Consider the following 16,148-nt stretch of genomic DNA (forward strand, 5'->3'; position numbering starts at 1 on the left):
AGCTCACCTCCAATAATTGCGTATTTGCAGCATTCTTCCTGCCGTGGAAGTTGTCACCTACAGCTTCAGGTATGTGTCGTACTCTTTATAGCGAATGATATAAAACGCGTAACCACTAGACAAATACCATAGGTCAACACGGAAAAGCGCTTCTCCGTGTTGTTCTCTCGTGTTTGTCTTGTAGCTGCGAGTTTTTATATCCTTCAATATCATGAACCACCTTGTCCAACAACCATTTTTATTGCACGCTATTTGTGCAGAGCCGAAAAGGAGTTAATATTATGGTCGTTATACATGGAATATTCGGTAGATTGTTAAAAGCCTGGCCGAAAAATGTTCCTCTTGATTATAGAGCATTGTTCGCATTTTCGGAGCCACCATATAGGCATAGAACACCCCATGTCTTTATGGTGCCTTTTTGCTGTCGTGAAATGGCCAAGGATAGTTTTTTCACAGGTTATGAGTTAGTCGAATCTCCTGACAACTAAGTAGCACCGAGACCACACATTAGTTCTTGTATCCGACATTCGTTGTGCTAGCGGAGGTAGAAAGTGACTCTAACAAATCGGGAATCTGGTTCGCGCTAAAATGCTACATACAAAAAAAAAGCGCATTATCCTAGGCTTTAAAGCCACTGTAAACGAGGTAATCTACCTGCTCCTTGTGGCATTTCAAACTAAATGTACCGGCGATGACACTGAAGTTACAACAAAGTTCTTTTGACAAAACATGCGTGCGTTCATGTTTATTTGAAGAAGGACATGATCTTCGCGTGGGAGTTAATCGCTGTGCAGAATGAACTGTTCGGCAGTGTCCATGCACGAGGGGGCTTTTACAGTTCAGCAGTTTCTGTCTTCGGGCGTTTCCAAAGTAGCTTGGAAAATTTGCACAACATGGTAACCACATTATAAACCAAACTTTTTATGTCATAACTACCTCAAGCGATTGTGGTTGCGAATTGTCTTTCGATGTTTCTTTAGCTTTCAAATGCGACGCATTTCTTAGCGAAACTTTGAGCGCCTGTATCTATCTATCTATCTATCTATCTATCTATCTATCTATCTATCTATCTATCTATCTATCTATCTATCTATCTATCTATCTATCTATCTATCTATCTATCTATCTATCTATCTATCTATCTATCTATCTATCTATCTATCTATCTATCTATCTATCTATCTATCTATCTATCTATCTATCTATCTATCTATCTATCTATCTATCTAGCCGCCTACGTCTGGGTGCTCTCACGATCGCCTGCTTAATTCGGTGTAGACCAAAATTGTCATGGCAGGGTAAGAGGAGTTGACGAATATTACTGTTGGGTCATGACATGAATAACGTGAAAGGGACACTAAAGAGCAACACGAAGTTGATATGGGACGAAAGATGGGCATTCGAGAGTGCGTGCAGGTTTTTGTTCGGTGCAAAAAGATGACTTATTAGTGGAGAAATTCGTAATGAAAGACCAAATATCTCTTCCTCAATTTCACTTGCCTGAAATTTTGCGCTGGAACTGTGTCGTCATTGCGTTCATTGCTCTCAGCGAATCAGCGGGCGCCATGATACGTCACCGCCAGTGGCGTAGCCAGGAATTTTGTTCGGGGGGGGGGGGGGGGGGGGCTCAAGTTGAAGCGAGGCCTCCTCACTGAATTTTTCGAACGACTAAGTATATGAATAACATGTATTACCGGTGACAATCTGTATTAGATGCTGCAAATCATTTCTTGAATGCTGCGCACTGTTAAGAACGAGTAAGACATGTGTTTTTTCATAAAAATATTATGTTGACATGCCCGCAAAATCTTTCCAGGAATAACTGTCTTCAATCTTTTCAATTTTTTTTAATTTCTTTTGTGTACGAGGTACGGCAAATATCACGTAAACTTTTGAACAGATCAGTTTTAAACTGAAGAAGCGCCTGATAACGAAAAAATGAAGTCCACAAACTAACCAGGCCGAGATCAAATATTTTAATAGAGATTGTTTACGCAAATTGTTCATCTTTTTGCACAAATGATGCGGCCAGGAAAACACGAGCATGGGAAGGTACACCTCAAATACGGCCAAAACACAAGCACCGGAAACAGTGCGCAGTATGCTTACACAAAACATCGCTTGTGTCCGTGTCTCTTTGCGCTACCTGCCTTAACATGAGTTCCCACAAACTAGCCCAGTTATCCGTTCAATTGACTGCTGTACTGCTTCTATGTCGTCAATGACAGCGCTGATGTCGATACTCCTCGTCTGCAGCTTCTTGGACAGTGGAAAAGTAAGTGCTAACACGTGCTCCGCCACATGCAGGCTTACAAGGAACGCTGGTGACAAGAGTGCCAACATTAGACTGTTTCCCTGCACTGGACTTTCAACTTAATCTCCTCTAGTGCTGCGATCAACGGCTCAAAGAGCTCACAAATGAAAGCACTGCAATGTGCTTCTCGACCCAGCGCGTGCTGCCTTGTAGACTCCGGGCAGCTCAAACTTATCATTTTTCGCAAAACGTGCGAGCACCTAGAAGATTTACGGAAAAAGACTGACGTCGCCTTTAGAGTCCCAAAACAGTTTCGGATGTCTGTTATGGAGCATGCCGCACACGGAACTAGATTAAGGGAGTGACTGGCGCAGTGAGTGTAGAGTGCGGCTGAATATTTCTCACGAACAGCTTGAACACCACTCGTTCTGCCGGCCATCGAACTTGCACCATGGTAGCCTTGACCACGGAGATGCTGGATGTTAATTTCCATGTCTATAAGGAACCTTATGATGGTGTCGGCGAGGGCCCAGCCACTTTGGCCGTGAATTGGCACAAAGCCTATCAACACTTCTTCGATTTCGTTCGCATCCTTATTAAGGTACCTTGCACAAACAGTTAGCTGCTCGATATCAGCAATATTTATTTATTTTATTTATTTCAAAGTACCTTACAGGCCCCATGGGGGGCATTGAGTAAGGGGGGCAATACATCTATACATCTCAAACTGGAAAAAATACAAAAGAAACAGTTGGCTAAGGGGGGCAATAGATATATACACGTCAAACTGGAATAAAATACAAAATAAACAATTGACTAAGGGGGGAAATACATATATATACGTCAAATTAGAAAAGAAATACAAAAGAAACAATTGACTAAGGGGGGAAATACATATGTACACCTCCAAACTGGAAAAAAATACAAAAGAAACAATTCCAAAATGATAAGTCAAACAACAAGCACCAACATGTACAAAACAAAAAGCATCAACATGTACAAAAGTTGAACATGTACAATAGATTCACGCATGGTAACCGTGAACGAAACTGCATTTCCCGCGCATGCAGCGGTCACAAGGCAGAATCCTCGCGCACATGGATGTGGCAATCACAGAAGCGGACCAATACGGACCAATGAATTATGATACGGCATCTACTTGCTGAGGTTTGTGAAGTGGCTTGATAAGATGTGACGGAATGTATCAAAGTTTGTCTGGGATGCAATGTCGTCAGGCAAGCTGTTCCACAGACGGATAGCACGTGAAAGTGCGGACTGACTGAACGCGTTTGTTGAGCCGTATACACGGGAATAGCTAAGATGATTGTGTAGTCTACGTGAAGTAAGATATGGTTTTTGCAGACCAGTAACGGTGATTCGGGAGGAATGTGTAATTTTGTGAAATAATGACAGCAAGGCAATGTCGCGACGAATGTTCAAGAGCGGGAGTGAAAGTTCCTGTTTTATTTGTGATATACTGGAATGCGGACTGTAGTTATTGGCAATGAAGCGGCTTGCTCTATTCTGGATTCTTTCCAATGAATCAATTAAGAATTTTTGATGAGGAGACCAAATCGAACAGGCATATTCTAGTTGAGGGCGAACCAGTGTTAAGTAAATTTGCGAATGCTTGGTGGTGCAGCTTTCAAGTTACGTCTCAAGAAACCCAGTGATTTCGAGGCGCTGGCAGAGATTGCCCTAATGTGGTCGGACCAGGATAGATTAGGTGTCAGTATTACGCCCAAGTACCGATATTGTGTTGCAGTCGATAGAATGGAATCATTAATGCTGTAAGAGAATTCGGATATACTAGGTTTACGTGTGAACATTACTTTGCATTTTGAGACATTTAATGTCATGAGCCATGTTCTACACCAAACATTAATTACGTCGAGGTCGTTTTGGAGTGACAGGTGATCTTCAGTGTTCTTGATTGGACGGTATATAATGCAGTCGTCAGCGAACACCCTGATACAAGAAGAGACGTGCTGCGGAAGATCATTGATGAATATGAGGAAAAGCAATGGCGCGAGTAGCTGCCCTGTGGTACACCTGATGAAAGGTCAGATAGGGATGAAGAGAAATTGTTAACTGTTGTGTACTGCTGACGATTCGAAAGGAAATTGCGAAGCCATGATAATGTAGGGGAGTCTAATTCCAGGGCGGAAAGTTTCGATATCAGGCGACAGTGTCAAACCCTGTCAAACGCCTTCGAATAGTCGAGGAACACGCAATCAGTTTGATAATTATTGTCCATATTTGCATGAAGCTCTGTGGTAAGTTCAAACAACTGAGTCTCACACGAAAAGCCCTTTCGGAAACGATGCTGATTTTTGAAAAAGAAATGATTGGATTCCAGATGCCTGTAAATATGTGAGGCGATGATGTGCTCTAGAATTTTGCAAGAAATACACGTAAGCGAAATAGGACGGTAATTTTCGCATGAGGTTTTATTTCCACTTTTGAATATTGGAATTATTTTCGCCAACTTCCAACCAGACGGTATCATGCCTGTTTCGAGAGACTGCCGGAATATATGAAGTAGTATTTTGCTTGAGACCGTTACTGTATTATTTAGCACGTTTGAGTTGATTTCATCCACGCCGCATGAAGATGATAGCTTAAGATTATTTATGGCTGTAATTATACCCTCTAATTGAATGTCTATTGGTTCCATAAATTGATAATCGAACTCAGCTACGTTGGGTATGTTGGTACTATTCTCTTTCGTGAAGACAGAAGTGAAAAAGGAATTAAATGCTGTTGGACACTGGCTAGCTGGGAGAGGGACGTTGTTGCAGTCGTGCAATGAGATGTGTTGGTTTTCGCTGGTAGGGTTTATGACTTTCCAAAATTTAGCTGGGTTGATTTTCAGTAGTGTGGGTAGATCATTAGAATAATACTTCTCTTTAGCCTGACTTAAAGCTGCGCAATATGCTTTTATGTAGGTTTTATATCTAGGCCAAGAAGAAGAACTACCCGAGCACTTAGCATTATTGTAAAGCCGTTTTTTTCTTATTCCGCATTCTCAGAAGCTTTTTATTGAACCATGGATTTGATTTACCATTGCTAATTTTACCCATTTAAACATGCTTGTCAACTAACGTACACAAAACTTGCTTGAAAAGTAGCCAGTTCTCTTCGACTGATCTATTGTGGAAATACGGCAGGAGAGTGTTTTCGGAAAATAACCTTAATTGTGTGTTAATTTCCTGATAATCGCCTTAAATTATAGTCCCGAATTTGTTTTGTATGTACACCGGCTACGGAAAGGGGTATGTTTATATCTACTTGGAGTAAATTATGGTCACTGAAACCGTCCAAGTAAACTGTATTATGTATTGTTTCCGGAGCGGTCGTGAGGATAAGATCAAGAGTGTGCGGACCACGTGTAGGTTTCAGAACAGTTTGAAAGAGGTTGAAATCTAGAGTTAAGTTAAGAAATTCAGTTGACATGTGACAGGGCGATGACAGTGTGGCCCAATCAATGAGCGGAAAGTTGAAGTCGCCTAATAATTAAATTATATCGGCTTGGAAAATTTCAGAAGCATTATTTATACTGTCGCGTAGCAAATTAATGAAAGAAGAGTCCGAGTCCGGCGCACGATAGCAGCAGCCTACAGGGATTTTGGAGGAAGGGACTGAACAAGCTACCCAAACTATTTCAAGGTCAGAATTAGTGTTGCCCAAAAATGAAGTAATGGTTTCCCTTATGCCGACCAAAACACCGCCTCCTCTTTTACCAGTGCGATCACACCTGTAGATGTGATAACTGCTAGCTGAGGCGAATATCTCGTCGTCACTGATAGCAGCATTTAGGCAAGTTTCTGTGAGGGCAATGATATCAGATTTACTGTCATCCAGAAAAGCAGAGATCAAATCCTGCTTCGACGTAATGCTGCGTGTGTTAGCGATTGACAGCGATAATGAGGTATTAGCATGTTTCGGTCGTTGATTCTGTACGCGCGTGCAACGCTGTAGCTATCTGACAGATTCGATTACTGTGTTCGTCGCAGAGTCATAAGTGTATGTCTTTGAAGCGATGCGTAGCCTGTCCACAGAGAGCTTATACGCACTTTTCTGCGTGTTCGCGAATTCAATCAGCTTCCTTCGGGACAGCCGAGTTTTCAGTGAGAAATCTTCTCGAATGAAAATGCGGAACCTTTTAGTTTGTGTGCAGGCGACAGGATTTGTTCTTTATCTTTAAAGAACGCTAATTTTGCTATTATAGGTCTCCGCTTGTCTTCTGCATATTTGCCTATTCGGTGCACACGTTCAAATTGCCGTTCCGTCACAGTGATGCCTGATTTCTCTGAGCAGAAGTCGATTATTTTCTGTTCAGATTTTGCCCAGTATTCCTTAGGTTCATCGTCCAGCCCAAAGAAAAGAAGGTTAGAGCGCCGTGATCTATTTTCAGAGTTATTACACCGCGACGAAATTTCTGTCACTTGGCTTGATACTGCACGCAACGCATTGGCACTTGCCTCGGATACACCTGTGTTACGTGGTGACGAGGTATTGCTTTGCAGGGCCGCGACTCCAGCCATAAGCAACTGGATTTCGTTGGTGGCTTCAATATGTTTCTCTTTCAGAGCTTTCAATTCGGCTAGTAAGGTATCCTGGCTTTCTTCAAGCTTCCGTATGGCGTCTAGAGCTTGAGAAAATGTGTCGGCTTCAGTTTTCGTCATAGGCCCCGGGTTAGATTTCACGTCACCGGCGAGGAGTAACAACAAAAAGCACAAAGCGCGGAACACCACAAAAGAAATATCTTTCATGCGCTTCATCTTATCTATGAATTCGGGTGGGCACGACACCGCAACTAGGACATAATTACTAGTTCTGTAGCAAATGGCACCTTTCAGGTAACTAACCTGTAAGAGCAACCACCGTAAGCTTGGTATGCTTGGCGCGATGTCGTGCCCGAAGTGGACGGCTCCTGGCTGGCTTATGAATCCGCCGTCTGTGCCACCACCTGGTGCCGCGATTCCAGGTTGCCAGATGGGGTAGTTTGTTCCCACCGGAACTGGCGTGCGGTTTGCCGAAGCAGGCGGCAGCTGAAGAGGGACAGCGGGCAAGTCACAATTCAGATGAAGATGTACGGAAGGCACCATCCACGAAATGGCAACCTGTAAAAGCAATCACCGTAAGCTTGGCATGCTTGGCGCGATGTCGTGCCAAGCATATTTGTCGTTTCATCAGCATGTACGGAGAAGCAGCCTGCAACGTTTACTTTTGCGACTTGACTTTCCTTGATGATTGCAGCAGAGATTTCTGTAATCTGGTTTTGTACATCTGGACTTAAATACGAGGCAATATTTGGGAAACTTTCCAAATGCTTTTTTAGATCTGTGTCGCCACAATCCGCTCGCATGCAAAGCAGCGCTCTGTATTTGGCTGTATTTGTAGAGGAGGCTGTGCTTGAATCCATGGGACCACTGTCTTTATGGCCACGAAGAGCCAGACCTTCCCGTGCGCAAAAGAAAACTGTCTCAACAATAGGATGTAACTTCCTTCAGTTCTCTCTTATTTGAATTTGCCTGTCATGGTCCAATCCAGCTGATAAACAACACTGGCACACATCCTGAGAAGGTTTGAAGAAAATTATCGGCTACCAGCTGAGCGTCAGTGTGATATTTAGTGGCTTCATGTGCATCGAAGACTTCGAGGGCGTGCTTCCACTTCTGGAATGGCTTGGATACGAGGGCCCCAGTGCGCGCATGTTGGCCCTTGCCAACCTCACTTCTGCTAAAAAGGACACTCACTCGGCAGCATGCTCTTGAAGCGCTGAGTAGCTAAGCCATCGGTACCTGTCCAGCCAAGCCACCTGAAACCTTTGTTTCTGCTTCAAATCTTTCATAGACTTAAACATGTAGCCTGGTGGAGGAATCCAAGGAGAAATTAGCAGTTGATGTTTTGTATGATGTAAGTAACTGCATCGAGAGTAACTGTTAGACCCGGGGACGTTAGTCCGTAAAAAATTAATGTACTTAAACGTGCGTCGCCTTGTAGACCTTCTAGGTTAGGAAGAACACAATGGCAGACGCCGGCTGCGTGAAAGTAAAGTAAAAATAGGAATAATCTGACCAGAGTCAATTTTCTTTTTATTGTTAAAAAAAAAAGAAAGAGAGTGATGCCCTGTTTCACAAACTGCATGGTTTAAAAAAATCTTGCAGAAAAGCCACCTTCCAGAATGTTTCAACTGTCCATGGCATTGTCGTGCTCGAATAAAAATAATTTTAGACGACATCCTGGGTGGTTTTCGGTGAAGGTGCTTAGTTCGGACGGCAGTGTATCATAGAACGAAAAAAAGAAGATTTCAAGGGGGGCCCAATCAATAAAAATTTCAAGCCCAATAAATCCCCCCCTCGGGTGACACCCCTCGTTGGTGGTGTATGAGAGCACCAAAAATTTCGGGGGGGGGAGGGGGGGGCTGAAGCCCCATAAGCCCCCCCCCCCCTGCCTACGCCCCTGGTCACCGCATGCGTAAGCGGCCGCCGCCGCTGGTTCATGGCTGCGTCCGTGTTTTCCGCGATCATGGCTGTGATGGATAGCGGTGCAGATTGAACCCGCTGAACCTTGCAACGAAGACCTCGCAAGGGAAATGGGTTTACGTTTCAGCGACTTCAGCCAAGTGGTGCGCGATATACTTCTTCGAGCTCGCGCGGCTAGTGTTTCAGCGCACGCCGTCGGAGAGCGAAGCCTCGTTTTCGTCGACGGAAGGCGAGGCGGCCAGTCAGCCAAGCGGCGTCGTTGGTGAAGAGCTTCATTCGCGACTCACCTGTACTGACTGGTAAGTGCTAAAGCGTTGAACTGCACACGTTTTTTTTTCGTTCAGGAAAAAGAAATGGTGCTTCTGCTAGGTGCCTCGGAAGTAGGATGGTGCGTCAACGCGACGAAGCGAAGGTTTACCTCGGGCCAGAATTCCGTCCGCGTGCGCTGTGCAATCTCTCCTGCGGCTTATTGATGCAGTATCAGGGCGATGTCACTGAGCCCAGTTCGCAGCGGTGTCTACGCCGTCGTGTCTAGGAATGCGCCATTCGCGCTGAATGTTTCGTTACACGGTCTACTTTCGATCGCATTCGAGCCGCGAGGGACGGCAATTAAAAAAATCGATTCCAATTGGACTCGATAACTGTCATAAGCGCGCCTTGCGACACCTGTATTGTACGTCAAATGACACCAACTCACCCGGACCAGGATAGAACCATTTATTACGACTGACACCGCAAGGAAGCTATTTAAGCAAAGCTGCGATTTGGCCTAGTTGGAACAAATTCAATTTTCACTTGCTCGCGCAAACACGCAGGGACAAGAAGAGACTTACGATTGCTTTGCTTGCAAAAGAGTTGTCACTCATATCAGTACGTTAAGGCGTGTGCTCATGTGACGCAGTGTGTGCGGTTCATGTTTTTGGTGTTTTTAACCTGTTCGAGCAGAACAGTGGGCTGTTCTACTCGAAATATGTGCGTATTCCGAAAAATAAATCAATTGTTAGTTAGATCGCGCCTGTCCTCGTAAGTCTCTTCTTGTTCCTGTGTGTTTGCACGAGTAAGTGAAGAATGAAGCTATTTAAATTTTGATCAAGGAATTAGATCTTAATCGGGCTCCACCTCGACCGAACGATCCATTACCTTGTCATGCGCAGCTCCCGACCAAGGATACCTTACACAAAAAGGCGCCTCCAGCAGCTATGTATTGCATGCACTATCTTATGAACGCAGCCCAACGTGAAATTTTTGAGCGCTTGTTTGGTGCTGTTTCGGGTGCGACTGCGAACATTGCCTAGTACTCGACAACTTCAGCGAGGAGGAGTGCCTCTGCTGTCGAGAGATGGGAGACCCTGTCACTGCTGCGCAGCCTGAAGGATGCGTCACAGAGAACGCGGAGTTCCACCTCGTGTCTAAACATCGCTGTGCTCCGTACTTCGAACAGTTTGTTGACCAAGATCAACTGCACCCAGTTTCTTGATGTTAAACTGCATTTCACCGACACCCTCGTTTTCTGGTCGTACAACCCAAGGTCTAACGAAAGTCTGTTGCATTACAAGAGCGCAAGCTCCAAACTTATGAAGCAAGGCATCATTAGCTGCCTCTCAGCCCTGCAGAAATCCTGTGCACACACAGCTGTAGCCAGTTTCAACAGCCAGCTTGAAGGCCTGCTGTCCACCGGTTACCCAGATCACCTAATCCACAACACTTCTGAAAGCCTACTTCAGAAAATAAAATCTACAGAAAAGAAACAGCAACCCTTGATTCAACAACCACCTTAAGTTATGCCATGTTTGCATTGCCTATCACACATCAAAAAGGTAGCAGAAAAGTACGAAATTCGCGTCGTGTTTTTAGTGTCATGCAAACTTAAAAAATTGTGCCCTCTGCCGACTAAAGAAAAAAAGCGAGCAAGGCTCGTGCACAAAGGATCGCAAAAATGAGTACACAAAATGCATATCAAATATTATTTATTAAATTCCTGTGGTAGGTCGTATATTGGTCAAACTGGCCGCTGCTTCAATGAATGCGCGTGGGAACACAAGCAATCCATGCGCACTGGCTTGGACAGTAATCTTGCTTTACAATGCAAGAACTGCGACAGCATAAGCTCTTTTCCTCAGCTGTAAAAAACTAAATTCCTTCCTAAGGCAAAAACGAGAACAGAAAGATGTCATCAACGCTTTCTTCATCGCAAAAAAAGACAAAAAAAAGGAAATAAATTTCTTAGATGGTCACATCTCAGATGGACCCTTCTGGAATTGTAACGCGCCCGTGGTCTTGCCATATTTTTGCAGCCTGTTAGATTATCAGTGCAATCGCTCTTTGTCAACTCATAAATGTTCTACCTTCAAGAAATAAACACACTTGAATGTCAGCACTTCATGTGTGTGCGTGTTATATGTTTCTAACGTGTCTTCTTCGTGCAGTTTAAACGTTCTTATAAATTTATGAACCAACTATACCAACAAGATGCCTTACTTCAGAAGAAGGATTGCTCAATGACTGCTTGGAGACCCATGAAACGCATCATTCATAGGCTGGAGGCAACACTCAATCCAGAAAACAGCAATGCTGTGGCCAAGTCAATGTTCCCCTTTGGCTTGTCGTCAACAAGAGGTTGACATCACCATGTTTACGTGTGTGTGTTAGGGCACTTGACTCTTGCTGTGATGCGAGTCTCAGAGTTCCGAAGCTTCACAGTGCAGGCAGCGGAGAGGCATGTGTGGCAGAGGTTCAAGAGCACCATCAGACATGTATGAAAGACGATGTAATAACTCGAAGGCCGAGCGTCTTCCGTATCCACACCGTCTGAAAAAGAATGTGCAAAATGTGAATTCTCACTAATGCATAAAATGACATAATAAGGCTATGCAGTCATTTATTCCTTTTAGTGTGATTGCCATACTCCTGTAGACAATATTGCTTACCATACAAGCATGCCATCTGAGTCTTGCAATATGAATGCAACGGCTGTGTTCAAACTTGTCTATGTATGATGTAGACTGTAAGCAAACTTATGTTGGGAAATTTTTAAGGGTGTGCAAATATTCGAGTTTTGAATTCGAATCGAATACCTTGATTCGACTTTGAAATAGCTAGTATTCGAATTTTCAAATAATTAAACAGGACGAATATCTAAAACACAACAAAGGCCAATGGTGCCACGTGGTTAGGGCAGGGTGGATAAAAATAACACTAACGTCATTCAGCAGCCCTTTCGTTAATTCTTTCACCAATATCCTGGTTCAAAAGCGAGCATGTTTATTTTAAAGGAGATTATGTTATTTCCGCGCTGTCAAGCTCTTCACAACTTCGCTTCCAAAGTGATGACACGGACTTTTTGCGTAGTTTGGTTGCGCATGCCTCAAGCGCCGTAAAACATCCTGACTTTGGCTCGTGAAACCCTCAGCGATTGGCTTCACATGTGAAAATTTGTTCACGCTGTCCAGTCATCACTGCCGCAGCGCACCACTCGTTCAGAAACTCCCATCGTTCCGTCACGCAGTTAAAACACTGCTGTGAATGGGAGCCCAAAGAATTTTGAGCTCGGAGCACTAACGACGATGAAGCACAACATTACCATTGACAGATGAGCCATGTTACGCGACATAGGGAAAAAAAAAGTCTAGCTACTGCACCCCTCTCTATTAGCCGTTGGGAGGTTAGGAGTGCCGCTGCTGACTGGAATGGCGGCTCTTCTATCAACATGCCTGCGTGCCCATAAAAGCTTAAAAAAAATTGGCCGCGTACCTGCGTGCTTCGCTGCAAATATCGTCTAAAGACGATAGAAGAGGCGCTGCGTGAGATATGGACGCCATCTGGCAATACGTCGGGAAACATGAGTGCTGTGTTGCGGGCTGGTAGTCCCGGCGCAGCAGCAGGCGAAAACCGGCGGTGACCAACGCGACAGGCGGGGACGCCAGCCAGCCCGAACACGCGGTTTGGCGCGAAGCGCTGAAGCAGAAGAAACGTCCGCACTCAACGAGTACTCTCCACACACTCTTTTATGTACACGTCGCCTGGGTAAAGCAGGAATGCCAGAGCGGCGCCCCATGGCATTCGTACTGTGCAATACAGAACCGAAACCGAAACACAACAATGAGCTCGTGCAAAGGGCACGGAGGAAGGCAAGTTTCAGCGCAGTCGCATTTTCAGCGCAGCTTAAGAAACTAGGGCCTTTAGAATTACGCATGAATGCATTTTCTATTAAAGGAACACACCACCTAATGCTTACCTAGTGATGTTGCGCCTCAGATATGCGTTTATATTTACTTTCTGATCGACAACCTTCACAAGTATGAACAGCCGTACCAGTTCAAGCTGGGTGGGCGGTAAGCAAGTGGTTAAACTTTGGCCGGGTGGCTGAATCGAGTGACGTGCCGACAAACAGAAAGACAGACCAAAATTTCTCCGTTTAAGTATCCCAAGAAAGACATCTTTAAAAAACTCCCGAACAGGCCCGTAATAAAGCTGTCATCGCACCGTAGAGTCTTAATTTTTCCTTTGTCTTGCCGTAACTGGCGGTACGCGTTTTGTGTAAATCAGATATATAAATAAGGGCAGCCTAGTGGATACAACATTAACCTGATTGATGGACAGAGGTTTATTGAAGAGACTTGAAATAAAGTTAGACAGGAGCCTGTTTATGTACCTTCATGTTGCTAAAATAAGCCAATGCGTACTTGACAATATCATCATCATAATCAGCCTGTCTACGCCCACTGCAGGGCAAAGGCCTCTCCCATGTTCCGCCAATCAACCCGGTCCTGTGCTTTCTGCTGCCACGTTATACCTGCAAACTTCTTAATCTCATCTACCCACATAATTTTCTGTCTCCCCCTCACGCGTTTGGCATCTCTTGGAATCCAGTCAGTTACCCTTAATGACCACCGGTTATCCTGCCGACGTGCTAGTGACAATATACTATACCCTGAACCTGGGTTTGAAAACATAATGCTTTCATTTGGTCATGCTGAAAGAAAATGAACGTTTGAAGTTTTCCGAACGAAAGTATTGGGAGACACATTTTTTTCACGTCACAGAGTTTAAACATACAGTTGTGACGAATGCACTATACCCACCAACACTTATGTCTCGCACATGAACTTGCACACTTTCATCAACTCGAATGCTGCGACCAGTTGTGCCACATGCAGAGCACCGGGAAGAAACTTTTTGCTTCAGCAATCCACTGGTAGTGACAAATAGGCAGCACCTATAACAGGCCCAAACCATGTAGGAAAGCATATATAGCACTTACAGCTGCCAAAAGACAGCCTTTCAGTGGAACCTCAGTAATGAATATTGTTAAATGCAAAGCATTTCTTAGCGAACTTCTGCGACTTTGAGCGTATCTATCTATTACCACATCTGATTAACGTTCATCATACAGTCTCATCACACAATCTTGGCGTATATCAAGCAAGCGAAATGGCCGCGAGGGCCCCATGAGCGTGGCATGTAAATCATGTCATCTATGACCAATCGCATGCCACGATTTTCACGTTACCACTTTACGTTCATCATATAGTCTCGTCGCGCAGTACCAATTTTGGTGTATATCAAGCGAGCGAAATGGCCGCGAGGGCACCATGAGCGTGGCATGTAAATCATGTCGTACATGACTTGCATGTGATGATTTTCACGTTACCATCTTTGACTTACGTTCATCCTACAGTCTCGTCGCGCAATAACAGTTTTGGTATATATCAAGCGAGCGAAATGGCCGCGAGTGCACCATGAGCGTGGCATGTAAATCATGTCGTACATGTCTTGCATGTTGTGATTTTCATGTTACCATGTGTCAGTTATGTTCGTCATATAGAAATGCCTCATCATACCAGTTTTGCTATGTATCCATTCATTTAAACGGCCACGAGCACCCCGAGACCGTATAATGTAAATCATGCTGTACATGATATGGTTGTCATGATTTGCACATTAGGACCTGTCACTTGTGTTTGTCATACACTGTTGTCACGCCATACCAATTTTGGTATATATGGCCGCAAGAGCCCAAGACCGTGGCATGTAAATCATGCTGTTCATGACAGGCATATCATGATTTTCATGGTACGACCTGGCATTTATCTTCGTAATACGGTCATGTTATGCCATACCAATTTTGGTATACATCCCGTTAACGAAACGACCAGGAGAGCTCAAAGTCTTAGGCGGATAGATAGATAGATAGATAGATAGATAGATAGATAGATAGATAGATAGATAGATAGATAGATAGATAGATAGATAGATAGATAGATAGATAGATAGATAGATAGATAGATAGATAGATAGATAGATAGATAGATAGATAGATAGATAGATAGATAGGCTCAAAATCGCAGAAGTTGATTAAGAAATGTTTCGTATTTAAAAATTAGGATCCCAGCAGGAATCGAACCCAAGCATTCTGCGTGGCAATTAGGTAGTCTACTACAGAGCCACACTAGGTCTATATGCTTCCCAAGCATCGCTTAGTGGCGCTGCTGGATGGATGGATGCTATGAGCGTCCCCTTTAAAACGGGGCGGTGGCATGTCTGCCACCAGGCTCGAAGAAAAAAAAAAGAAAAAAAGCTTCCTTGTTTCATGACAACGTATTGGTATAGCGCAGCTCACGTTTGAGCATAAAGAAAAGAGGCTTCAGCGAAGAAGGAAACACAGGCAACAGGATGAGCGCTAAACTTCCAACTTTTTGTTTATTGCATGACCCTACAGCACATTATATGGCTCACCTCACAGCACACGTGACGCCGCTACCTGACCAAAAACCAAACATGTGGCGCAGCACACGTGACCAGAAAACGCAGTTTACACAAATATCACATTAACTACACCTCACTGCACACGCTCAAGAAAATCGATCTCTTTTTCAGATAAGGCTATAGATGGCGTACTCACACACAGCTTCACACATTTCGCAATAGAATTCGCCTCGATGATCTCACGTGTCAACTGATGACGACTGCGGCCCAAAACGACACAACGGTCAAACATTGGAGTGCATGCACACGTCTTACAATGCATAGCCAGGAAACTGCCTGAGGAAACCTTGTTTTTTACATTGCAACAATGTTCGCGTAGGTGGTCATTGATACGCCTACCCGTCTGTCCTATGTAAACCGCATCGCACGACAGAGGGAACATATACACGACAGCTAGGGAACATTCCACAAACCTAGTCACATGCCTCTTTCCACAGGCGGGTTGCGACTTCTTCATAGGATTCGTCAGCTTGCATAGTCGATTTAGTTTCACTGGGGCAGAGAACACTACGCGGACGTTTTCTCTCAGGGCTTTCTTCAAATGGTGTGAAACCTTATGCACATAGGGTATGACACTGGTTTTTCCAGCATCTGGCACACCATTGTTCTGCAGACGTCCCCGCTTACGTGAACCTTGC

The sequence above is a fragment of the Rhipicephalus sanguineus genome, chromosome 11 (assembly GCF_013339695.2).
Source record: "Rhipicephalus sanguineus isolate Rsan-2018 chromosome 11, BIME_Rsan_1.4, whole genome shotgun sequence".
NCBI classification, from domain to species: Eukaryota; Metazoa; Arthropoda; class Arachnida; order Ixodida; family Ixodidae; genus Rhipicephalus; species Rhipicephalus sanguineus.